The following is a 27,394-nucleotide window of genomic DNA, read 5'->3' as shown; positions in this document are numbered from 1 at the left end:
TGATATCCTGCTTAACACACAGTTAAACAACTACTGTGGATTCATCTCACCTAATAAAACAGGACATTCCCAGCACACATGTATTTCAGTAGGTAGTTCATTACACAAAGTTTTTAAGTGTCCCTGCCTTCAACAACTTCTTGCTTCTGTGTCAATATGACCCCCATTTATTAAACTTGAATAAGAAATTAAATATTCTTATTGCTATGTTATAAATGGTCCTATGAATGATTGAAATTAATCTGGAAATACAGATGAAGAAAATACTTCCAGTTACCGGTTTTTAACCTGGATAATTTCCACACCCTGTTTGTTGTGCGTGCCCTCAAAAAACAATTGCACTGGCACAAAAGACTCTGTAGAGCTCTGGCCTGGGCAGGAACATCATCAACCACCTTCCTCTCCAGAACACATTTACATAATAAGCCCCTCAGATATTTAGCGTCAGATGGGATGAATCACCTTCTCTCATGACACTGACTACAAATGACTGGCTTAGAATAAACGCCCAGGACTTCTAAGGCTGCAGTGAAATGACAAGATATCCATCCTTAATATGGGCAAATGGGATACTGTTACCTCTTCCTAGCAAAAAGCAAACAAAAAATTGGCTAAGTAACCAACACCAACATTTTTACTTTTAGTTTATACTGTGGTTAAAATAAATAAATAAATAAATAAATTACTTCCTAATAACTACATTTTAAAATTTTAGTCATTTGTGCAGCCTACACTAACCTACAAGAAAATTGTGGGCAACACACATACCTACTTCTAATGTCCACAAGGGGAAGTACTCATTTAAGGAGACAAAAATCCCAAAAGAGAAAATGCAAACAAGTCGAAAAGAGAAAAATCAACACAGGCACGGCACAGTATTTCTCATCATCATCATAAACAGCATTATGGGAAATTAACTACCCCTGTTGTAAAGCAGATGAGAACCACTAGAGACAACACTTCTGACAAGACAATCCTCTCCTAAGTGTGCAGTCAAAAATTATCTCATTTGGTAATTGTCTCCCTTGTGTTTCTTTTAAGCAGGCAGGAAAATTAAACTGACCACCTAATTGAAGAATTGCAGCTATTAGGAAAGCTAGTAGTAATGAGAAACCCTGGGCAAAACCATGTAGATTTTCTCCCCATTCACCCCTCTAACATATTCAGACAAAGCCAAAATACCCAGGTGCTGTAACATATAGAGGAAAAGCAAAGTACTGCCAACATTAGCAAAGCAGAACTAAATAACGCTCAGGTGCAGAGTTATTGCATTGGCTACATTTTGTGATTTATCTGCAACAGTGAGCAATTTGTATGAATAAATGCTAAGTCTGGGGAGCCACAAGAGCCAGGGAATCTGAAATGTATTACTGTAACTCATTCTTCTAGATAAACATATCTGGACCAGATTTTTTAAAATGAGGTGCACAGATTTAGGCTGCTAAGGGTTTCTCTTCAGCCATCAGAGTACGAGACCATTTAGCACCACATTGACAGAAGTCAATGGCTCTGCACTCTAAACGCCTGAAATTTATTTAGAAATGCAACCGTACGTAGACAAGTTTAAATATCTGTAAATATCTTCTGTTTAGAGCTGCAACACATAGCATGAAGCATTATTCTAAACCCCAACATGCTGAGAGGAAGCCGAAACTTCTTGCATTTTGTGCTTTAGATTTTGCACCATATTTACTGGCTTGATGTGCTAAAGAATCCGAAAATGAACTATTGAAAGATACATGTCAGAGGTTTCAACTTTCAAATAGCACTGGTGTATTGTATGTGTGTTGCTGGAGGCTCATGGAAGTTAAGCAGTGTGAAGAGTGAGGTCCTGGAGACCTGTGAAATCATAAGAAAAATCTATTCAGGGATCTCAGAATAAGAAAGGAATTACATGTTTGTAATGTATGGACTTTCTTTTTCTTCAGAGAGGAAAAGTATGAGCACTTAGGAGATTATGATCACCCATTTTTAATTATTTTTTAATTATTCAAGCTGTTCAAGTTCTTGCCATGTTTTTAAGCTTGTTTCTCCATCCATTCAAAAAGAAAAAAAAATTGTCTATGAAATATCCTGAGGGATCTATTACAGCCTATTTAATAAATGCACCCTATATTAAAGAAACTAGGCTAGGAATTTGTGTGATCACTATAGCTGCGAAAAACCTCTGCCATCTATTAGGGCAGGATTCATTTGCTGAAATATGTTATGGGGATTTTTTTGTAGAAAATATCATTAACATAGGTGCAAAATGTCCTAGTTCTTTTTATACTCTATATGTACATAGGGTCTAGTTGACACTTGGGAGTAATGCCTCAAAACACTTCTATCAAATAGAAAATCTGCTTTTTAGATAAACGGCACACTGGAAATTAAAGAGCATCCATCTTTTCTTTATTTTCTCTTAGACTAGCAAATAGCTTCCACAAATTTGGAAACAAGTTTTTTTGGAGGCTGTATGCTCTTCTTCCTCCCCAACTACATTTCATTATCTAAATGTTAAGATGCAGAACCCAAACTAGAGAATTATAATTCACTCAGTGGACCACTGTTAATGACAACATGTAAACGATGTTATCAGAATTGGGCCAGACTGGGAAGAGGGAAAGGGGAGCTGTGAATGTAGAAAACTGTTTATAATTTCTCAATAGATAGCATTTGCAATAGAAATGAAATAGGGAGACACTGAAAATCAAAATATGAGCATTAAGATTTCAGATCTCATACCAACAATGATAAAAGAAAAGAATAAGATGCTTCATGAAAAATGATCAAAGCTATTTTCATGTATATGACTTTGTTTACTTTTAAATGTATAAATTTAGTGCCAATAATCTATGACAACATTATTTTATTGGAATACAGCAGGGAACAAATATTTACATTGCCTTTATAAGTAACTCAGTTCATTATTTTATCTAATGGCAGTTGCAGGATTAAAAGGAGAAGTAGGAAAGTAAGCAATAAATACTGCTATGTTCAGAAATAAATCAATTCTGCAGGCAGAAGGGTGGGGGGTGGGGTGCGGAGAAGGAACAGAAACAATCCCTCCCTGGCATTCTCAAAAACTCTGAAACTGAAAACATTTCCAAGCATAAAATGGCTGGCTAGTAATAGGGAAGGTTCTTTGCCACCATACCTGGCTGCTTTGCCAGGTCAGCACTTTGGCGTTACCAGCAAAGGCAAGCTGTATAGGAAGGAACGTGGAGGTAAGAGGCCGGACACATCTTAGAGAGATGCTGGTGGGTGTGCAAACAGACACGGGCAGACTGTGTTCCAGTGGCAGCAGGATGTGCTGAAGGGTTTAAGGCTTACCTGCATCTGTGTTACAGCTACAACCTGTTGCTTCCTTACTGTGTACCCAGGGGGACAGGCAATAGGAATGTCTGGAAGCCCCATAACCAACCCCAGGATCCTAGAAGGAAATGTCATGGCAGATGGCAAACACAGATGGTCCTGTTGTGTCTACATTTTTGGAAACAAGGGCTGCCACCCTGAAATCCATGACATAAAAGAACCACCAGAGTGTTTTGCTAAGAGGGATACCAAAGTAGTAAAGGGTATTACTTGCACATCCTTTACCTTAATGGGGAAGATAAAAAGCATCATAGCTTTCCAGAAAGAAAATGAAAGAAAGGGTAAAGCAGGGCGGTCACAGTTAGAAAATAATTTGCAGAGAGCACCCTAAGAGATACCAAAAGAACACAAACCCAAAATTATTGCCATCCTATGACTAATTACTGCTGGCAGCAGAAAGCAGGTACACCGGCAGTGCGGTGAGCGCCGTGTGTTGACACAGCCGAGCATCTCAAGAGCACAGCCCAGGCGCCAGGCCCCGTTACAGAGCCCCTCCTGTGCAGCTGTAGTCCAGCTTGCAGCCCCACCGCAGCCCCCTGCCAACCACACTGGCTGCCAATGGCCAGCCCCAGGATGCGTGCAGCAGAAAACCAGGCACAGAGCAAGCTAGCCAGTGAGCATCTGAAGAAAGAGCCTGCAAGAGACCTGAGTTCTTCTTAGAGACCAGGATGGTGGGGCATAAGGTTAGGAAATACACCAGCTCAGCTTTAATACTAAAAATTAGTAAAAACGCCCATAGATATGCCTTCATCAAAAGAAAATATCACAAATTTCTGAGGTCATTTGTCATCTTTCCCTTCATATTTCTAAAGCAACCAGCATGACAATGACAGACAAACCTCTTTTTTTTCTTATTTCTTTTTCTTCTCTATTATTCATAATGAAGGTATAAGAAAAGAAGGGCTTGGGAAAGTAAGTAATCATGTCTAATTCTCAGTGTCCTGGTTTCAGCTGGGATAAAGCTGATGTTCTTCCTAGCAGCTGGTACAATGCTATGTTTTGGATTTAGTATGAGAATAATGTTGATAACACACTGATGTTTGAGCTGTCACTAAGTAGTGCTTACTTTAAGATAAGGACTTTTCACTTTCTCATGCTCTCCCAAGGAGGAGGTGTGCAAGAAGCCGGGACGGGTCACAGCCAGGACAGCTGACCCAAAGGGACACTCCATACGATATGATGTCATGTGAGTGGCTGCATGGTGCTTAGTTGCTGGCTGAGGTTAAACCACAACACACAGCTCTGCAAATCTTTCATAAGGCATCAGTTTCATCCCTTATAATTCATTACCTGCTCACTTTACATTTGGCACTGGAAAGGTTTCAAAAGAAAACTGTTTCCAGCTCTTTGTTCCAAGCAAGGTCAAGGCCAGTGACCTGCTTCAAAAAGAAGCTTTTTTTTCCCCCTTCTCATCCTTAGATAAATTATTTAACTACTGTCTTTTCTTCCCCACACAAAAAAATAAGCAACATTCTTCAGAACCATTTTGAAATCTACTATAGTAAAGCAGCGATGGGTAAGAAGAAAAGTCACTACCTTCTTTATAGCATTATGTAAGCCTGAGGGAAACCCACCTCCAGCTGCTGGGTTTCATTGCAGGAGGACTTGGGTTTTGTTTTCTTTTCTTCTGTTTTTAAATGATTTTGTCTTGATTTAAATGTCTGGGGAAGCATCCTAGGAATCAGGGAACTGGTTTAGATTCCAAAGAAGAGACAGAGACCAAGTTTCTAATGCAACAGATCTGACAGTAATTAATTGGATAGTAACAAAGTGCACCTGTTTATCTGAGAAGTTTTGCGTATGTCTTGGATACAAGTAAGTTAAGATAGGAGATATGAAAAAGTCAATTCTGGTAAAGCAGATGGGTTCAGTCTATACACCCTAGATACCTGATTTAGATTTAGAAACTTCTTAAATTAAAATAGTGAAGTTCTCATCCAGGAGTGAATTACATAGGTAACAGAACTTCACAGAAAAACAATTTCTCTGTAGCCGTTACTGAGATCTTTGGTCTTCATTAGAACCTTTCTTTTGTTTGCATTGTAAGTAAATACCTCTTGGCTCAGTATCTCCAGAGGAGCATAAATGCTACAATAATTAATAGATTAAAATAAATAAATAAAATAAGCATTACAAGCCAGAATAAATATTTATAAAGATATTTATATATAAATATTTTTTTTTTTTAAATCTCATAATTCTTATAGTGTACTAAAGAATATTCCAACCTGATATTGTTTCTAAAGCTTTATTGGTCATGGTATCATTAGTACAGGGATTAAAACAATTTTTTCCAGGCCATGGTACAACATCTGAACTCTACATGAAAAAACATAAAACTAGGATGTCTTGGACTAAGAATCTTGAAGGGAAAAAAATTCAGTTGCAGGAAACTGAATCAGTGCTGTAAGTTTGCTTTTCTCATTTAATACAGGTTAATTAAAATGTCATTTCAAAGTGAAATATGACATTCTTCCTTCTCTAAATGGTAAAATAGGCATTTAAAGAGGTTCCAGGACACACTTTTTTCAGATCAGAAAATCCACTGAATCTGACCCTTTCTTACTGAACATCATTCTCCATGAAGAACTTGTACTTTTTTAAAAATGTTTTTGACAGAAGTTCTATATTCTTCCTTTTTCTGAACATCTTCATAGAAATCTACGTGTAGATACTTTTTAAAAAACACTTGGCATGCTGACAGAGTCCCTATCTTTCAGCGATCACTTCCTCACATCAATGATATGGTTAATTTCCCTACACTTACAACAGAAGCTGTCAATCCCGTATCTTGGTACATATTAGCTTTGTACAAGTGATTAATGAACCACAAGCATAGTATGCTTTTAACAACCACATTTCTCGATAATTCACGGTGTATATTAGTTCATTCTTGGTCTACACTCTATAAACATTATTAAAAATCCTCCCTTAGTGGGGATGTTTTTTCAAGTTATCATGTACTGTTACATTAAAACACAAATCCTGCTGTCTCCTTGTTACTGTTCTGCAGAACTGCATTGCTAAGAAAAGCTATTCTTCCCTCAGTGGTACTGATGAAGTACAAGTAATTATTGAAAGGCCATGGTGAGATTCGAAGGTGTTTTAACTGGCAAATTCAGCTTGACTCTCCCACAGAAAGCAGGCCAAACTGGTCATATAGATCTCTTAACACTCTGCAAATCGTACGTCTGGTCGTTAGTCAGAGATAGCTGTCTCGGTATTCCTGTTCCTCAAAACCTCTGCAATAATTTATGTTCTCTTCCAAATGATATGAGATAGTCCTTGACCTCTGTCTCAGCTCCTCAATAAGCTAAATAGCTTAACCTAATAAAGGAAAAAGAGGGGAAAATAAAAATAAGTAAATAAAAAAAGGGGTGGGGGTTGTGGAGGAGAAAAAGAAAAAGAAAAAAAGAAAAATACATTCTAGATCAAATTCCTGCAACTGCCATCCACAACTGAGTTCCATTTTCAGTTGTCAATAAGGCATTTCAAACAGGGGTAGATGTGACCCAAACCTTCACCAGCTTTTAGCACACACCCCTACAGCTGAGGAATGCTAATTAGAAGGCATACATGCCATTTTTCACAATATAATTTGATAATAACCCAAACTGCAATACACTAATGATATATTTTAAAGTTTGTACTGCACCAGTTGCCTGTTACTTAGGTCATAGGTGATCAGAAAAAAATTATACACTAAAGAAAACCTACATAAAATTTTAATGTTGATCAAGAGAACTGTTGGAGATCATGAAAAATATAAGCAAGAGTGGGAGAAGAGAAAGTATATGCTTCAGTTTCTGCTGTCTACATGACTGTAATGCTCTTGAGTAACTACTGTAATATATGTGACGTTGCCTATTGTTTTAGCCTTAATCATTTCAATGAAATGCCTTGGGATTTCTGTTTAATCTTATTCCCAGTTTTATAGGTAATGCTTATTATATTAAATCTCTGTTGCCATGCCGTTCGATGCATATTCCACTGAATGATGCATAAAAGTACTGTATATGGAACTCTTCCAAAAGCATTCAGCAAGAATTTACTTTTCAAAGCTCAAATGTCACATACTATTTATAAATGTGGTAACTGTTGACCATTTAATTATGTGGCACAGTGGTGACACCAGATAATCACACAGCTGTCAGAGAGCAACATTTCTGTAAAGACATAAATCTAATGTTCACTACAGAACATAGTCTCTCAGAAATATTTTACTTAAAATTTTACCAGAGCTACACAGAGCTGACTTTGAAGTCAAAATGAAATATTTGAAAAGAATAACTACATTTTGCTCAGTTAGACACTGAATTTCTTTTTGAAGATAACAGGTTTGTACATCTGTATTCTAGTAAGACTCTCAGCTATTTAGAGACCATTTTGTAATGTTTTGTTAAGAACTGTACTCCTGAAAGAGCCAAACTCCAGAGAACAAACTAAAATTCATCAGAACTGGACAACATTTGGAGCCCGGGTTTCTTTTTAGTTAATTTGTTTTGGTTCTCCTCCTAACTCCCATTAAGAGAAGAAATTCCCACCAAAACAGTTTAGCACTTTAAGTTTTCTGTTTGTTTGGAATGCCTACATGGGGTTCACTAGACATAGGTACGAAGGCTGAAAATGCCTTTCCAGGCATAGACCCCGGGTAAATAAACCTATTTTCAGCATGGGTGATTGGTCTCTACTCTCATGATAAGCAGCTGTTCCACAGACAGGGTATAATACGTATCAGTACATACCACCAGCCTCATACACCGTGCTTTGTGAGCTCTACTCAGAAAGAGCAGCTTATGCTCCAACTTCAGCTTGCAATGGAAGTTCAATTTAACTTTATAGAGTTTGCACAGAGTGTTCCAGAATTTGATCTTTTTGTAGGTAAACCAGCAGATGGTAACTATATCATTAAAAGAAGATGCAAACTTCTTGGCTTTCTAACATGCACACAACACCAAACAGTGAAAACACAACTTACACATTCCTAATTTCCTCTTTTAAAAGAAGTATGCTTTGTATCGACAGCATGATAGTTGAAGCTCCCAGAATCCTGTATCACATAAACTCTGAACTGAAAGAACCAGCTATAGCGTGAAGATTCAACTTTCATTTTCATAAATTTACGGTTTTAATGCTGATTTATTGCCTCTGGCACAAAGTTGCCAATCACACTGCAAAGTCGTTATTTACCTAGGTAATGGGGTTTAAAATTCTGTGAACTTGGAAAGGTACATTGACATCAAAGGTTACCCTGTCCACTATCCATCTTTTCATCTGTTCGCATACATGCAATCTCTTCTCTCAAATTCCTTAAAAATCCTGTCAGGTTTTAAAGGAAAGAAGATGGCACTAGTCCTGCCTCAGCCTCAAACATAATCAAGTTCAAACCAGTTGTTTTCTGCCTACAGCAGTCTAATTCTAAATTGCAAAATAAATACATAACTAAAGCAAAATTCTTACAGGTCTGAGGACCTTCTTGTCAGTCATAGTGCATTTTGCATGCACAAATTGTGCCAAAGGCCATGTGAGCACTAAAGAATACCTTAAAAATCACCTTAACCATCTCAAGCCAGAAGACTTTTCCTGATCAGCTTTGCCAAGAGAAAAGAATATTTGCTTTCCTTCACACAGCATGAGGATACTTGGCTTCTGTGTACGTGATAATTCCTTCAGGCTGCTCTAGGGTGAAAAGAAACCCTTGGGGAGTAGTAATGGTTATAATGGAAGGACTAACTCTCCCTTCATATGTCCACAGTCTTAATGACTTTATGCAAAGCCTTACAGGCTAAAAACAAAGGTAAGCAGAGGCAGCACTCCCCTCGGACAGTGCACGCATGCAGCACACACCGATGGGAAGCAGGCACAAGGAAGTTTACTTTTTATTCACAGATTTTTCTTCCAAGCAGGTGTTCAAATATTTACCATTTGGGTCAAAACCCATGATGTCCTGCACCCGCACTTTCTCAAAGCTTGCAGAGCTGCACTGGAGCCCCCATGGTTATCTCATTATTGCCAGTCTTTCTCAGCTTTAATTTTGGCAGCAAGAATGATATTAAAAATATATATTACAGTAATGGGGCATGAGCAGATTTCACTGGAAAACATGCTTACAGTTATTCAGAAGAGTGTAGCGAAGTTATTAATTTAAAAATATGTATTTCATTCTTAAAAACAATTTCCGCTTCATCTAACTAACACAAGCCCATATAGCATTTCCAAAGTTATAGGCAAATGGGTTTTTGACTGTCGGGAGCAACAGCTTATCTTCTGACTCCAGGGAAACCAGCATTCATTACAGATTATGCCTTGATTCTGTTCTTGAAACCAAATAATTTTTAGCATTTTTACTGCAACCTTCTTTCCATTGTTTCTGAGGTAGAATTTAGACAAACACAGATTTTTGTTAGAATTTCCATGTACCTGAGCTTCCATACAAATGTAGAGGGGAAAAAAAGTGAAACTAATAGGGGTTTAATTTTAAAATCTGAACCTATTTGACTGATAATATGCTCTCCTTAGCACTGATTTCTATAATTTCATCCATGCAGGTATGAAAGGATTCACAAGGGAAACTTCCATCACATCTCATTAACATAGCCTACACCTCACTGACAAAAAATAAAGTACACTATATGGTAAATAATTTACGTAGAATGATTTATACAGAGGACCATGAGTCTCTGTTGTAAGCCTCTTACAACAAGCTGAGGGGAAAAAAATCCAAACCAACAGTCCCCAAACATTATGGGGTGAACACAGTTTTTAATTTAACAATTGTGTGTGTGACAAACTATGACTAGGAAAAAAAAAAATGTTTCAAGGTATAGCCAATGAAAATGGATTCAGATTTCAGGCTAATACATGAAAGCATCCAACAAATGTTAATTTCTTTTTCTGAAATTAAATTGGAAGCAACATGTGTAACTATACAACAAATAGAGCTGAACAGGGGATTTGGCAGGAAAGTCATCCCCCTTAAGGGAAAATCAGTGGGTGATGGAAACAGGAACCAAGTCTATTAGTTGACAACAGGGTTGGTTTTTTTTCATAGTCCGGAGTGTGGCAAAATTTCCCAGTTCACAGAAACTACTTAGGGACACTGAACTTTTGATTAAGACAAAGGCCATGTATTTGAGAGTATATTACAGGTATCTTTGGCTATGGCTGATGAGTAGTCTAAGTGCAAAACTTAAAGGAAAAAAAAAAAAAAAAAAAGATTTTACCTGGGGAAAATTTTTAAAAGACAGTGTCTTAGAAAGTCAAAAGTAGGTGGTGTCAAGATGGGAAGTCTGAGAGACTTTAACGATAAAGAGAGGAGAAAAAAAACCATGACAATGGACTGGACTGTATTTTTATAACAGTGTTACATCTGTTTTTACAGGCTCAAAAAAAAAAGTGACTAGCTGATAAAACTTAATAAAGACACACCCTTAAGTGGTCACCTGATATGAAGATAATGCTATCACCTGATAGAAAGTGTGGAAGAGAAGAACTAAGGGCTAGAGCTGCATCTGGAGACATGGAAGAGATTCAGATATTTTTTTAAGAGAACAAACAGGAAAGAAGAGAAAATATCAATTTGACATGATGTGAGTTGTAAAGTCCTGGAGTATGTGGGGAAAAAGACAAGACAGAGGAGTGACCAAATCTGGCAAGAAAAAAAACTGGTAACAGGGCAAGACAGCTGCACAGAGAAACAGAAATGCTGCACAGACCAAACAGACATGCTTAAAAAGATACCCAGTGAAACCTACAAGCGCAGAGGAAAACAAAATCTAAGGGCTGAGACCTATGAGTGTTGAGGACAACACAGAGAAGATTAAAAAACATAAATGAAGGAGAGGGGAGAGGGAACAGGGGAGGTAGGAAGTAATCACAAACCATATGAAGGAAAAATAAAATTGAGAAGATTGGAGATTCACACAATCCCAGGAACTGTTGAATTGCATGAGGGACAAATTGACTGGCCTGTCATCGGAGAGCACAGACGGAAGAGGTCAGCAAGTTAGGACAAGAAGCATAGCTTTGATGCAGAAAAGAAACAAGAAAAAAAAAATCTTTCTTCACTTAGGCTGGGTGTCACTGTAAATTTGCTGCTGGATAAAGGAGTATTTATAGATAGGTGATATAGATGCACAGCGCAAATTAAAGTAGGATGCACTAATGAAGAACAGACTTGTAAAAAGGAAACAGTAAATGTAACCACTGAAAAGTATTCTCATTAAAATGAACCATTTTTCAGGTGATTCTTTCAGATAAGACTTTCAGTGCTGGCCTTGAGGACTAAGTCTGAAACTACTAGAAGAAAAAAAAAGCACACAGGGCTCAGTCTCTAAAACCACTTTTATTTTGTGAGACTAAATATCTGTTAATGAGGATATACTAACAGCCATGTTCAAACAGTGAAGGAAGTGCAAGATATAAAAACAGCAATGAGAAGAATAGAAATGTTATGACATTAGAGTCAGAAGTGGAACGATATTTATAGCAAGACAACAGACAATGAAGAAATTTACAGGGACATCATGGCAAAACAGACTAATTCTGTGCAGTATAGGGGGAGTATAGTAAAGGAAAGAAAGACTTCCTGGGACAGTGGCCCTGCAGTCAAAGATAAATACAGAAGAATAACACTTACCTATTAAAAAGTTCTACAGGAGTGGTATGCATTTAATAAATTTTAAAATCTTAAATCCAGAGGAAAAAGTTGTTATATATTTGATCTTGTTGGATAGTGCAATTGTGAGTTAAACGAAGCTAAGTACAGACAAGGTTCCTAGCTTCATGATAGAAGACCTTAAAGAAATTCCAAATTTCCTCTGTCATCCTTAGACTTTGAGCTTTTCAGTTACCCTATTTTCTCAGCAGTCACTCCTTTTGAACCCGAGAGCTTTAGCTGGTTATTTAATATTATCACTAATGATCCTGACAAATACAATTAAAGGAATTAACTATAATGGAAAACTAGGAAGTATGATAAATACAGAGATATTTAGAGAGCATTTAAAATATGATGACTTCTGAAACCAGATAACATAATTATGGTGAAATTCGCTACTATGAAAAATAAGGTCATGTACTCAGGGACCAACAACAAAGAAAAATTGCTATTATTTGAATCTTCATTGGTTTGAAAAACACCAGAGGTTTCTTAGAGGTTTATTGTCTTTGATCTAGCAATTTGTGCATGAACAATTAGACCCTAAGTTATATCAGCTGAAATGTTATCAATAGCGTAAGAAAGTATGAATACCAACAGAGAGATACTCTTGCACTCAACGGCAGGTTGAGACTAGAGTTTAAGTTCAGATAGTTCAGGAGCAGAGCCAATCAACAATATTCTTGCTGTATTTCAAGTACTATTTTAAATACCTCAGGAGGATAAATCTCAAAGCATCCCAAGTGCTAAACTCATGCAGCCATGCTAGCAACAAAGACAAGTAGGATCATGGATATATTCTGGCTGAGAATACAAAGGTTTTGAAGTGTTACAGTGAGATTCTGAATCCATCTCACAACAGTAGTGACAGGCCAAAATATATATTTCAATATCAAGACAGTGCATGATCAGTTTATGTGATCACAGAATATATTAAGATATATATTTTTATATATAATTACAGAATATATCAAGTGATTATAGAACATATACTTATGTGTTTATGGTGGCCTCTGTTCTCAGGAGACAGGAGCAAGTAAGCCAGGAGTTCATTTCTCATCTGATACCGCTGAGACAGTACAGAAACCCAGCAGCAGCCTTCTGGGTTTTATAAGAAAGAAACAAAAATATGCACCTTCTACATTATAGACTACAGCAGAGCTTAAAGAGTTAATATTGAGTCCCTGCTTCTATTAGGAACTCAGGCATTCAGCATTTAATATCTCAGACATTCCAAATTGCATCTCCTGGAACTTGGCAAGCATCTTGTCAGTTTTAATGCAATTTGTTTTTCCAAACCCAAATTGTTTTTAAAAGATTAAGGTGTTCTAATTTTTTTTTTTTAAAGCAAGAAGTACAAAAGCAGTAATCCTTTACCATTGTGATAAGGAATGTCTACCATAATCTTTATTATTTACTAAAGCTTGACTGTCCAAAAAAAGAAGTAATTTTTCAAAGTCTGTTTAGGTAGTTGAATTGCTATATTCTAAATTTAGGGCTAAGAAAAGGCAACGGTTTACTTCAGCTCTGAAGAACTTAGATTAAAAAAAAAATGGTATTCCATGAAAACTAAATGATTTGAGAATTAATAACGTAATATGGGATTAATAATAGTTCCATTCAAGTCAAGGGGGATGAGATTTCATGCTCGGGAGTCTTCTGTTTGTGAAATACTGCTTCAAAGCCTACAAAAATGATAGATTTAGAAGATTATATTAAGAGCCGGTTAGTCTGTCTGATTTATTAAAGTAACTCAGTCAATAGGTCCTTACAAAAGACTATCTATTACAAAGAATTACCCATCAAACATAAGCAAAGAAATCTTATGCCTTACTTTCTTGATGAAAGTAGGTATGAAAGAATTCTGGGGAGGGGAAAAGCCCACACTCCACTTACTGTGCATGGTGTTCATATCAGGCTGGTATCAGTCTGAACTGGTAAGCCCAAAATGATATTAAAAAAAATAATTCAATACAACAGAGGAAAAAGATAATAATAACATAGCACTATTAGACCTTTTTTTGTAGCTGGAAATAAAGGCACAGAGACCAAGTGCATGATAAACATCACACACAATACATGACACAAAAAGGAGCTCAAGTCACTCGTCCTTGTTCAAAGCTTCAACAGTAATCCCTGCTTTAAAAATCTGGATCCTTTCTTGCCTTCAGTAGCATCAGATGGGTTTATCACAGCAAAGCATGTGCTGAACCTGCTGCTTTCTGCTCCAGAAGAGCATAAAGACGACACACACTTGGAGTTACTCTATCAGTGTCCCAGAGGCCCTCACCAGAAACCATTCCTACCATGGTTCCATTTGGCATCTCCGCTTGAAAGAGTACTTTAAAGTTGTGCACTCTTGGCTATGCACATAAACCTGTGCCTTTTATGTCTCTATTAGAGCATTCAAACTGAAAACAAAACCTTAACTTACAACAGCATCACTGTGAGTTTGCACTTGCAAATTATATCCTATTGTGTCATGCCTGCAGCTACTCTTAAGCCTGTGTTTTGATTGTTTTCGGTTGAATGCCAGAAGGTGGCAGAAGTATTTTTCCTTCATGAATCTGAAGCTCATAGCCAGAACTGTACAGCCACAACACAGAGCCACCCTGCCCTTCCCTGGGTAGATACACACGTGTTTGTTTATGTGCGCATTCGTGTGGACATACTCCTGCATATACATATACCCACACAGATGTCTTGAGGACAGGCACATAAGCAGAAAGAGGAAAATGGAGGGAAGAAAACCAGTCCAGTAGTAACGCCGAAATCATCCAGCCCTAAGCTTAAAGAGTATTTTAAACAAAGTTTGTCCTCACCAAACTGAATTGGGAACTCAGAAAAATTGGCTCCCAGATTTGTCATAAAATTCCTGAATAAATATCAGCAAATCTTCTCAAGTTTGATGTCCAGGAATAACTAACTCCATATTATATATGTACATTTAGACAGATACACACACACATACACATGTACAAAATGCTGTAAATCTAAGACTGACACAAGCAGGCAAACCACTGTTGCAACTATTCAAGGACCTGCATCATATAGAACAGCAGAATTTCATTAGTAGCTACACTAACAAAAATTGTTTGCATATGTTTCGGCCATTGATTTTTAAGTTTGGCTATATGGAGGCAGGATTTATTGGTCACATTACACACCTACCTGGATATCAATATAAATCATTAGACCACACAGTTGTTTCTCTTCTGTCTCTGTCATGTACTCACTCCTTTCTGTGGCTTTAGCAATAAGAAAACAGAGGAGGGAGGCCCTCCTGGAACAGTTCAAATACACACATTTTCTGTCATCATTTGTTGTCTTCTGGGAGAAAGGTGCCTTTCCCAGCCAGGGCAACACTGCTGGGATATATGACAGAAGCCATTTCCCCCGCTAGATTTGCCATTGCCTTGCCTTCGAGAGCACGTTTCACCATTTAGCTGTGTCAGATGAGATACCTCATGGCTGAGCTCTGTGCTAATTGCCTCTCACCACAGCCTATGTACCATGCTCAAACATCACCCTCCCTAACCTCCCATTGTTCCCTGTTTCTTTTCATTAAGTCTGTTCAGCAATTCTCTCTAAAGTCTGTGTCTTGGCTGTCTCCCTGTCAGCTGACTTCTTCCTGCCCCTTTCAACAAACACAAGACATAACTCACCTATCTGTGCCGCACAGCTGAAACAGAAAAAAGTATCAGTCAAGTGAGAAGACTGCAGCACACTCCTATGCTATCATTTTGCGTTCCCTTAGCTACTTCATACTCCCTATTTCAGAGAAAGATTTATTTCCCAAATTAATTGCATGTACCCAACCTGTCTTTATTCTGAAAGCCTCACCAGCCACTTCCGCCGTTCCAAACCTGAAGACAGATGGAGCTGTTTGTCCCCATCTGCAGACAAAACTCTACAAACATAGAATTCTTCCTCTGTCTCTATACCACCTTTTTCCTCTTGCCTCCCCAGATAGATTGAAGAGTCTACAGCAGCTGCGCAAAACTCCTACACCATTGATTGTCCTGCTTTTTTCAACACAAAAGACAAAACCTGGTATTTTGAGCCACATGTCACTCTTGTTTTCTGGGTGTTGGCTAAGTAACGTATATTAGACTTAATTAGATATATTAAAAAATACTTTAATTTCCTACCCAAGCTTTTTTACTCAGTTTTGGTTACGCCAACATCTCTTCATACTTGAGACTCCTCGCTCAGAGAGCTCTGCCTCTGTACTTGCAATGGAGCCAATGACAAGATTCCCCAGCTCTCACCCTCTCTGTTTTTCAAGGGGGTGACCTTGTGCACCCAAAACGGTGCTGTGAGAAATAAGCATGCAAAACAAGTCTTCACCAGCTTTAAAAAGCCAAGCAAAAGTATTTTCTACCCCATCTGCCCATCTAGTTGTAAAACAGGGAGGACATTTTTTCTTGGCCTCAATGAACAGGACTATTTAGTCAACACAATTCGCAATTCTCATTTTGCATAACTAGAGATACATGGTCTTATTTGTCTAAAAGCTATACATATGTGCATTCATACCCTTCCACGTAACCTCCACCCCAGGGTACAGCTGCCATCCAAGCCAAGTGCCATCAATTATACTTGCTTTAATAACAAAATAATAACAAAAAACAACCAAACCAACTGTCTGGCATTCTTATGCTGTTCTCGTTTGAAACTCCACTAGTACAACCCATGATGGATTAGGAGCAACTAAAAAGCATAATTCCAGCATGGATTTTAGATAGTTTTATTCATGTAATTTAAAACCAGCTAGAATAACATACAGCCTTCCCAGGCATTACAAGGGCCTGAATTCTTCTCTGTGACTACCGAGCATTATTAATTTACCAAACTTGAACTTTCTCATTCATTTAATAACTGATGATTAATTGTTCAATATACTGATAGCTTCTCAAGTCCTGCTCTTAAGCTACATAGCTGTGCAGCTTGAAAAACCAGTGTATACAATCTTAAGCTTTGCTATTTCATCCTATGGCCACAGAAGGCTCAAAACCTGTCTCAGTTAAGTAATTGTGGTAATAACTGAAATAAACTGAGGTGTCCCGTTTTTGTAACTTTTTGAACCATTATCACAGAAAATAAGAAGCCTTTGAAAAAAAGAAGTTAGAAACATCTGTCTGATGCAAAAATAAAATTTCTTTCCATGTTTTAAGTAAAGTGACAGCAATTCAAAAATGGGTGTATATTTTTGGTACCATACTTTTTAAATAAATAGGATTTAAAATGTATGACTAACTGGGCTCATACAAACTCCCCTTTTAAATTTAAATATGTAAATGTTTGCAGAATTATCCTTTATCTAAGTAATTATGCCACCCTTAGTTACACGATACATATCATATATGGTATGGACAAGATAGAAACAATGATAAATTACTGATCAATCTTCACAACAAGCTTTTCTCATTGACTAACCTAACGACAAGCATGGGCACAAGGAGAAATTCAGAATGAAGCACCACCACTCTTTCCTTCCATCTGAATGTATCAAAGGCACACAGTTAATAATACCATGCAGTATTTTCAGACCAAGGTAAGCCTGGGCAGCTTTTCCCCAGCCTGCACCTTCTGACAGAGCTGACCATGTGTTGCTGCCACCAAAGGCCTTCCAGAAGACTGGTCATTGAAATATGCTTTGCCTGCCTCTCCCAGCCAGGCCTGTGACTCTGAAATTCTCTGTGCCACGTACACCTCCAAGCTGAGGAGACACTCGGTATCAGGAACGGCCTTGTGTGCAGAAAGCAAAAAATGAAAGGTTCACCCTTGTTTAAACAGAGGTGGCAGTGGGGGTGACTAAGAGGAGAGCAGCAGGAATGCCCCTCCACACCACTGTCGTGCCCTGTGCTAGGTTTCAGAGAAAATGCTGGAGGACTATCCATGACGATTCAAATCGCTCTGGGGACACGGCTAATTTGTTTGCAGCTCCCTGCAGCTGCGTTACCCTATACGCGGTTTCTCTGACCATCCAGTTTCCAGTTTGCTCCTTAAAAGGGTAGTTTTACAGCCCTTTGAAACACCTGCACTGAGGATGCTTTTCAGGGCCTTTTATGTTACTTCGTTCTTTCTATTCAGTGTAAGGGGAGGTGGATCCTGGATAAATGACTCCCTTCAGCTTTCTTTAGAGGTTAGCGCTTTGATCAGAAATCTACTGAAATTAGTAGGACTCTCTTCAGTTGTTTTCAATAAGCATTGGGCCAGACTTAGAAGACAGAATGTGAAATAAACACCACTTAACTGTTTTCATTAAAACATTTTCATTAGACCTTATCATTTTTTCCTCTGGGATAAAACTACTGCAACAGCTTTAATGAATACTTTGGCAGAAGAAATAATAATTTAAATGAGAGGACAAATTATTATCTAAATAATAAACTCTCCGTGCTCTGGAGTCATCTCTTCACAACTGAGTCCTATATGCATCATGTACAACTGCTGAGTGGATTACTTGAATAATCACAAGTGAACTGAAGTAACAGCAACATAACACAGAAAAGTGAATCTTTACCATTGTGTCACTGTCTTCTATAGGGACTGGAATCCATTGTTCCACTCTGTAAAATACTGTTCATGTAGATATTAATTTTATCATGTCTAACTTTAAAGTTCACATTCATAAGCTGCTTTTTTTTTTTTTTTTTTTATTAATGAAATGGCTTTGGCAGTCAGAAGCTTCCTCCCAGTGTTAGAGAGGATGCGGGTGGGTGCCAATTTATGATTATTCAAACCAGTAATCTCCTGTATCTCTGACTGCTATTATTCCTTTGCCTGTGACCCAACCACTTAATGAAGTGAAATTAATTTACAGTAATAGGAAATTCTCAGAACTACATGAAAGCACAGGCTTTAATATGGGAAGAACAAATGGCCTTTTCATGCAAGGCTGACCACAAGCATTGTAAAGACATTTGAAAGGACTTTATACCTTTTTAAGCAGGTATGGTATTTGCTGAAACAATATACTGCAGTAAATATGATAAACTGTCAAACACCTCTTTGAAACAGAAAGCGCCAATACAATTTTTTCTTTTTGTCACACAGCAGAAATTTCTTATTTGCATATAAATGTATGACATACGTATATTTTGTAAAGGTAAAACCAAGTTCTCATCATTCCTCTAATCCCTTCTAACACTTCTATCATGATACCCATGACAAACTGCCAGCAGAAAAACAGTAAAAGGGACGTTGACATTTATTTTGCTTACTTGTCCTTTGCAAATGTATGTAACAGGGCACATTAGAATTGAAATAAATACGGTTTTATATTAAATGGTAAAATACACATATTTTTCCAAATATATTGTTTCTCTACAAAATTCTATAAAAGGTTGAAACTGTAACTCAGATCCCCTGCATTCATGTATGTCCTTTCATGTAGGAAAAATATCACTTTCCTCTACCCTGAAAAAGCAAGAAGGAGAGGAATTAGAGAGTCAGGTGTGCAAGGGTCATAACAGTTGTGACTGGGTTTTCATTTGTTTTGTGAGGTTTTTTTCCCCAAAATAAGATTCTTTATTTGAAGCATTAAACGTGTCTAATTATTTTCTAACTAGACCTAATATTTGTTTTATTCTCCCTCACACATTCCATATTTTTACACTAAATTATGAAGCCGCCTTAGATCCCTTGGGGGAAAGAATAGTTTCCAATGCAGCAATCATCCTCCAATATGCCTGGGTGCTACAGAAGGACAAAAGCCACCATACAAGTGTTCGTGTACTCACATACTCTCATTGCACGGATATGGTAGTGATATTCAAGCAGCAAACTGAGAATATCCTTTGACATTTCTCATCACCTTCTCCCCAAAACCAAATTAAGACAATCCGAGGTTTCTGGTGCATTGTGACATGCTGCAGCTCTTCCTCTTTCTGTTTTGCTTTTCCCTCCTCCCAGGGAGTGGTTGGGAGAACAGGATAAATCTTTTTCCTTTAAAAAACCTAAGGTGGAAGTAAGAGGTTGTGGTGACAGTTCTGCTTCAAGTAAAGCCTTTCTAGTTCTGCCCAGAGTTTCAGGTTATCTCCAGCTAAGGCCTACTTACCACTGCATAAGTCTTGCCTTTACAATTACTGAGGTTGGGAACTAATTTGTTGTCCATTCTTAGCAAACATCTGGACCAATTTTTAACACTGAATGGATCTTTCTTCCCCAAGAGATTGTTCACAGTGCGTTGAATTCTCTCACAGGAGCAGGTTTACTTCCTACCAGACTCAGAGATCGTTATGCAACGCCTGGGCTGCTACCTAAGGTGTTTTTAGCAGGTATAACAGGTCCGATCTTTAAACATGGTTTCTTCTGTATTTATCCTTGCTTGCACACTTTTGCTAAGGAATGTATACAAACTAAATTGGTACAATTGTGGTTTTGTCACGGCAGATGTCTATCAACACACATGCAAATTACACAGGAGAACTAATCCAACGGAAAGGCAATCATACTCCTTTGCAAACAAAATGCACACTCAAGACTCTTTCAGGTCCTTCAGCAAACTCACTCTGACTGACATATAGACACTGACATACATGAAGAAAAGTCTTTACAAGATACCAAATGATCCACCTCCCAGGGTAATTCAAATTATTCTCTCTTCCCCCTGTACTCATTTGTTTGATCAAATAAACTGAAAATCTCCTCAGCATACTCAATATTACAAGTTCATCCTTTCAAAAACTGTTTTTCAAAACTGCAATTTCATTTCTTTTCTGGCAGTGCATCTAAATCTTTTATGACTGAAATATGGTATATATATATTACCCCACTAAAACCAGACAGGACTCGTTGGTTTGGCAACATGTTCAAAGCAATCTTTGCTCAGGAATCCTAATAGGTAAAAATTCATCTACTAGGTGACAGCAGCTCAGAAATTATATATAATGCAAAATATTTAAGTATTATGAATAAATAACAAAAGAAAGAACAGAATCTGAAAGGAGTTATCTGCTAGATAGTTCGAACCAGTAATTTTAATTTTCAACAAAATTCAAAGAGGCCAGGAAAATCCAAAGTGTTACTAGCTCTAAAACATAAAAAGATTAAGGGGTGATGTAGAGAGTTATATACCATGGGTCCTGATGTTCATCTCAGGTAATAAATAATTTATCCATGACTGGTCAACCAATACTTAGATATTTAAGAATATCTATATTTGGGGGCTTTTTGGTATGGGTGTTTGTTTTTTCTTTAACAAGCTTACTGGTAAGATTCAGAAAAAAAAATTACTGATACGAATTCTTCAAGTAATTCAACTTAGTAACTATTTCAACTTTAGTGCTATACAATGTTTGATCTTTTAATAGAGATTTTATACGGATTTAAGAGAACAAACAATGGATGGATTAGTGAATGGTTAACTCCCCCTGCCCTATCATTATGCTAATTTTGATAAGAAGTATGGAATAAATTAGACAGCCTGCGATAACCAAGAGGGCTAGATTATCTTTTGGTACCTTTTCATATTACATGTTATGAAATTATAAAGTACTGAGGCAAACTCAGAGGTAGTTAAGAAATACTTCAACCCACGCAACCCTTTGCATTTGCTTGTCTAGCATAAGGGCGTTACTGGATTCACACCAGTTGCAGCATACTCTTAAAGCAGCGTTTGCTAAGATACTTCTTGCCATTTGTACTTAGAAAAAACACAGGTTTTGCCCACCAGATCAATCCATGTGTCTGACACCCCAGGAGGCACATGAAAACTGCAGTTTATAGGGAGGGAATTCAGTTGGACTATTACGCTTCTGAGAAAAAGTAAATTTGCAATTCAAAAACATGCTTAAAAACACTAATTGCAAATTGAAGCTTCACTCCAAAGCACAGTGCATTCATCAGAAAAAAATGATATCTAGCTAGTACTCTCTGATTTACCTTGTACATACAGTGTGACAGAATTAATCTACCTCTTCTAAAAAAAATAAATAAATCAGGACTATAAAGGCAGTAAGCAGTAGCTTGAAGTATTTTAACTGTGAATGTTTGTCCATTTAAGCAAAACATATCTTTATAAAAATAAACAACTGTCCTGAGATTAATACATACTATTTTAAACTCCTTGACCTTCCCAGATTTCATTTTTAACCTTGAGCAGGTGATTCAATATCCAAATACCTGGTTACCCAGACTAAATGAGGATATTAATGCTTCCTTAGATTATAAAGCTGTTGTGTGTCTAAATTTTGTTTCTAAAGGTTCAGAAACTATCAGAGCAAAACCCAGAAAAGTACACAAGATAGAGATGCATATTTGGGGTACCAAGTTCTCATTTTAAATGTAAATACAGAAACCTCAGATTAAACACACCACTTAAAAAAATCTCTTGCTGTAGCAACTGAAGCAGTCTGGAAATTTGTATGTATAAAAGTTATATATTTTTAACTCCTGTCATGATTTGCCTTATAAATTCTCCATATAATTGTACCACAACACAACATGGGAATCATCCACCACCAACAGAAACTCATCATTTTATAGCATATGAAGGTATGTCAGAAGAGTCACAAGACACAGAAGACTGGAATACCATACAAGAATCGAGATCCTCTCTGAGCAGCATGCTCATTGTGGTCAGTGCCACAAAAAGCTAGGCTGGACTGAAAAAAAGAAGATCCCAAATCACAAAAAGTGTAGGAAGTTCCACTACTTGTGGACACAAGATCACCTGCAGGCAGTTGCATATGATTTCTAATGGGTAGAGCATAATGTATTTAGAAAACAGTTTACAGTTTTGGAGGATTACTGGTTTACATTTTCTTGCAAAATTCAAGAGGTATTTCCTGAAGACCAGTGAGTCTGGACCTTGAGACAAAGACTTAACTATGCAGGGAAGCTGATGTTCACTTCAGATCCTGCGTAAGGAAAGTGAGTGTCAGGGTATGAACTTCTAAGTGGGAAGCATAGATAAGGTCTGCCTCTGAAGCCTACAACGCTGGACACACAGAGGCCATGTGTAAATGCTTCCAAACCAGTCAAGACAACCTAGGCACAAACTATGGATGGAAACTATCAAAATACTGGTACTATTGGTATAAAACAACTCAAAAAAATAGGTTTCAGAATTTGTTTCCATTTCACATTGAAAGAAAATGAAACTTCTTTAAATTGTTCTTACCGAGGACAGATCTCCAGCACCTCAGAATAACCAACAGAAAGACAACTCCATCTCTCACCACAGCTCTGAGAACCACCAGCTTTGACCTGATGGTTGCTCTACCTTTCTCAGCTTAGAACTTCCATCCTGCACCTAAAACACATTCCTAATAACAGCTGGGTCAAATCCATTACGTTTCATACAATATCTTGCTTTTAACAAAGCAACCAACTCAACCCATCACATTTGAGTCAGTCAGTAACAACAGGTGAAAAAGACCATTAAGGGCTGGAAGTGTTGTTTCTTTACCACCTCCTTCTCCCTTCCAAAATTTCCAGCATTTACCCAGCTGTTATACTTCATTTTGAAAGAAGGATAAATTACAGAGCAGACTTTCAGAATGAACTCTTCTTGTGAGCTTCCTCAGCTACAAAGCCTGTATTCAGAAATTAATTTGCAGCCTTTTTTTCAGTGGGATTTGGGTGCTTTTTGGTCTGGATGTTCCAGTAGTAGCTCCTTTAAAAGCATTAATTTAATGCTGCATATGTGCAAAGAGATTTTCAGAAGGAAGAAAGCTGATACATGTAATATAGGATCTTTCAAAAATCCAACACGTTCAAATTGCATGTACTCCAATCCAGTGCTAAAATATTATTGTCCTGAAAAGGTTGCTCATAACGATTACTGAAAAAGAAAGGCTTCACAGAAAAATCAAGAAAACCTGAAAAATCTTTTGGAGATAGACTGATAGATATTGAAATACAACCTGAACAATTTGTTCTTTGCCAATAGGAATGCACAGATTTCCTGAGAAATGGCAGGAAATGAAAACAGACCTTTTGTGTTCCCCTGCAGACTTGGCAGCATGTACCCCTAGCCAATTCACACTTGACTGACTCCAGAGCTGATGCAAAGCTCACATTCCCTCCAGCACTTGTCAATGTACTTTACAGAAAAATTGAGTATCCCACAATTAAGTATGTACACAAAGATTATGTCTGATATCTAAAAGGGACAGGATGGGCAGGAAGTTTTGATGCAGTATGTAATGGCAGAACTCATTAGGATCACTAGAAGCTTAATTTGGAAGAGATCTGAAAAAAATGAAATAAAAGTGCTGATAACATGTAAATTTTTTCTGTTTGGATACATCATCTGGAAGTGGACAAAAAAAAAAAAATTACCATTTCTCTGTTCAAGTAAGCACTCAGAGGCCATGACCTGTGGCTGAGCACCTTTTGAATAGGGCTTGAGTGTTTTTACCGTACAATAGATTTACTATTTGCCACCTGTATGCTTGCTATTATTGCTATTGCAGGATGATGGAAAATTTAGTGCTCGATTACTCAGTATAAACTATAAATGAATATAGGTATTATCTGTTTACATATATTTGTTAATGTGTTTCTGCATATTTTCTTACTCTCTGAAAGCTTTGGTGGGGAGCCAGACAGAATTTACAGTGAACATTGTGCCTTCAAGAGAGAAAAATATGTTCCAAATTACATTCTACTATTATAAAGTAATTTGTTTATTTTTTCAGTATTCTCTAAAGATTCTTCTGTTCCTCTTTATTATTTGAACATCCATGATCTTTTCTTTTACTCCATTACATCACTACAACAAATTTGCAACTAAACATATAAACACTGTAAGGCAAAATTTGGAAGCCTATATTAGTGGCAGGAATGAACAGCAACACTCTGTTTCTGTATAATAGTGTTGTATGTAAAAGGCCCTGTTTAACATTTTAGAGCTCTGTTATTTTCTGTTAATTGCTGTGGCAAGAGAAGACTTTCTTCTTCTTTCCTTTTAAAGAAGGTGTAGGGAAAGATTAAAAAAAAAAAAATCAAGACCGAAACTGAAAAGCTGTTTCTGCAGCAAAGACTCATACCTCATTTAGAGACTGTATAGAGAGATTTAAAAAAAAAAAAAAAAAAAGGTGCTAACTGCTGAGAGATATAACAGCATGTCACTCACATTATCAGAGGAAAGAGAGAGGGACAGGGAACAAAAAGAGAAAAGTATCTTGAGTTTGACATGAGAAAATTAAAATTATCAGTATTATCCCATAAAGAATAAAAGGCGAGCATTATTATTTTACTAGAGCAGAAAGTGGTTCTCCATAGTATAATATTAAGATTTTTATAGAAAAATGTTCCTCTAAGTGTGAGATCTTGCTCTTCTCCAAATCTCTCTATTTATCATTAACAAAGAAATTCTCTGGCAGGACTTTTGGCAAAAAAATCCTTCTAAGACAATGTGTCTCCCAGAACAGAATTTTCTTTTGGGTAAAAATGGAAGAAGAAACATTAATATATTTTATGCCTTTAATATTTTGACAAAATGTGACTTCATTTCACTTGTGAAAATAGGCTCAGGAAAATAACATGATAAAACTCCTTTAGTCAGGAAAATATCACTAATAACTCATAACATTAAAACTTTTCTAAAGCCAAGGCTATTTTCTTGAAGCACAGTTATTTTTTGACGCATTTCATGCAGTCCTGTTTAGTGTCTAAGATACTATGATTTCTATACTTTGCTTTTTACAAACAATTGTCATTAACAGATCATTACTGTCAACCTGAATACCCCATGTCATTGGGTGGCTAAGTCACAGTTCCTTTCAGAGACCTGTACTGCACTCAGTACCACCTAATGACTTTTCATCATCACATGAAATTACATTTTTCATTTCATACCACATTTTCAAACGTGGTAATGAGCAAAATCTTATTTTCAGCAACAATTTTTTTCCATTATTGGAAACATTAAAGTCTTTCCTTCTTGTGCACATTTAAGAGACTTAGTCAACTGAATTTAGATATGTAAAATTAGGTGCCTAATCCAAGCAGCTCCCTAGGAGGCCAAATCAATAGAAATAGTTATACAGCTCCATAGTAATTTACCCTATTCAAGACATGTCTAATGAATCACTCTTTGAAGATGTCATTCCTTTGACTGCAGAAGAAAGCTAGAGTATAACCTTAGAGAAGGCCACAGTACTATAGATTTTCACTGTTTCCCAGTCCTTACTTATTATAGTTCTGTGATGCTCTAACCAAGACTGGCAAATCTACAAGCCATGACCAGTCCAGCAAGTAACTGGTGGAACAGTGCAGGGAGTTCAGATCCTCAGCCATGTCCATCAGCACTGACGAGGAAAACACCAGATTGCCCACAGCAGCAAAGAGGCAGTGATGCCAAAGCCTGCTTTGCCTGTATCAAATCCACCTTGCATTGTCACTGTAAGAGGGGCAACAGAGGGACTTGCAGGGAATAAGCTGCTCTCAGAGACAATCTCCTTTCCAGCTTTTCTAGTGGCAGTAGAAGCAATAAGCATAGTTCTCCAAAAATCTTTTCATTATGGCTCTTTTCCCAATTTTAATGGCAGGACCTCTGGGCTTTGCATCCCAGCCCCTAGGTTACAAACCCAGTAAAGACCACGGGAGCAGTGTTAACAGAAGGGAAGCAGAAGACAAACACCAGAGACATTCTAGAGGGACTTAGAATGAAGGGACCAAACGGTCTCTTAAAATTAGCAACAAAACTTGAAGACCATTTCTGTGATGCACAACAGAAAAACTGGTGAGTAATCTTCAAATATGGAGAGCTAGTCGTTGAAGCAAAGATACAATAAATAAAAAAAAAATAAAATAAAAAAACCTCACACACAAAAAAGCTGCCCACTTCACAATTTCACAAAGTGGACAGCTTTTCATTATACAATGTTTTCATGGGTGTGAATCGCACTATCAAGAAACAACTGCGGTATGAGTCATACAACGGAAATCTCAGTGTAACTCATTCCTTGTGACTGTCTGCACTCTAAAACATACAGAAGAAATGCGTTTCCACCTGCCTGAACCACACTAGAATTGCCAGCCAGGCCCTTGATCCAGCAAAATTCTTAATTAATCATGATTAATTCTGAGTTAGTAATCTTCCAGTCCTGTTTCTGAAAATGTCTCCCCCTTCACTTTCAGTTAAATACATGCTTAGGTACTCTCCTGAACTAGAATCTGCATTTTGACTGAAATTTCCAATTTCACGTATTTGTGTTGGTACAGCAGAAAATGCAAAAATACATATAATCTAAAAACATGAATTAGAAACATTTTAAACCATAAACTGCTTATTAAATACTGACTTGAATTTAAAAGTGCCACATAATTCAAAGGCTTTATACTTGCTGACTTAAAATACATCCACTTAAGAATATAAAATTAAACAGCTATAAAAATGCAACAGTCTAGAGGAAAAGA

The 27,394-nt window shown here is 37.2% G+C and overlaps 1 protein-coding gene across 1 annotated transcript in view; it reads right to left on the bottom strand.

Annotated features, from left to right (window-relative positions):
• GRID1 (glutamate ionotropic receptor delta type subunit 1) overlaps positions 1-27,394 on the bottom strand; it is a 541,426-nt gene that overhangs the window by 128,419 nt on the left and 385,613 nt on the right. The window lies entirely within an intron of this gene.

The sequence above is a fragment of the Falco peregrinus genome, chromosome 1 (assembly GCF_023634155.1).
Source record: "Falco peregrinus isolate bFalPer1 chromosome 1, bFalPer1.pri, whole genome shotgun sequence".
Lineage (NCBI taxonomy): Eukaryota > Metazoa > Chordata > Aves > Falconiformes > Falconidae > Falco > Falco peregrinus.
This window is presented reverse-complemented; position numbering and strand designations above follow the sequence as displayed.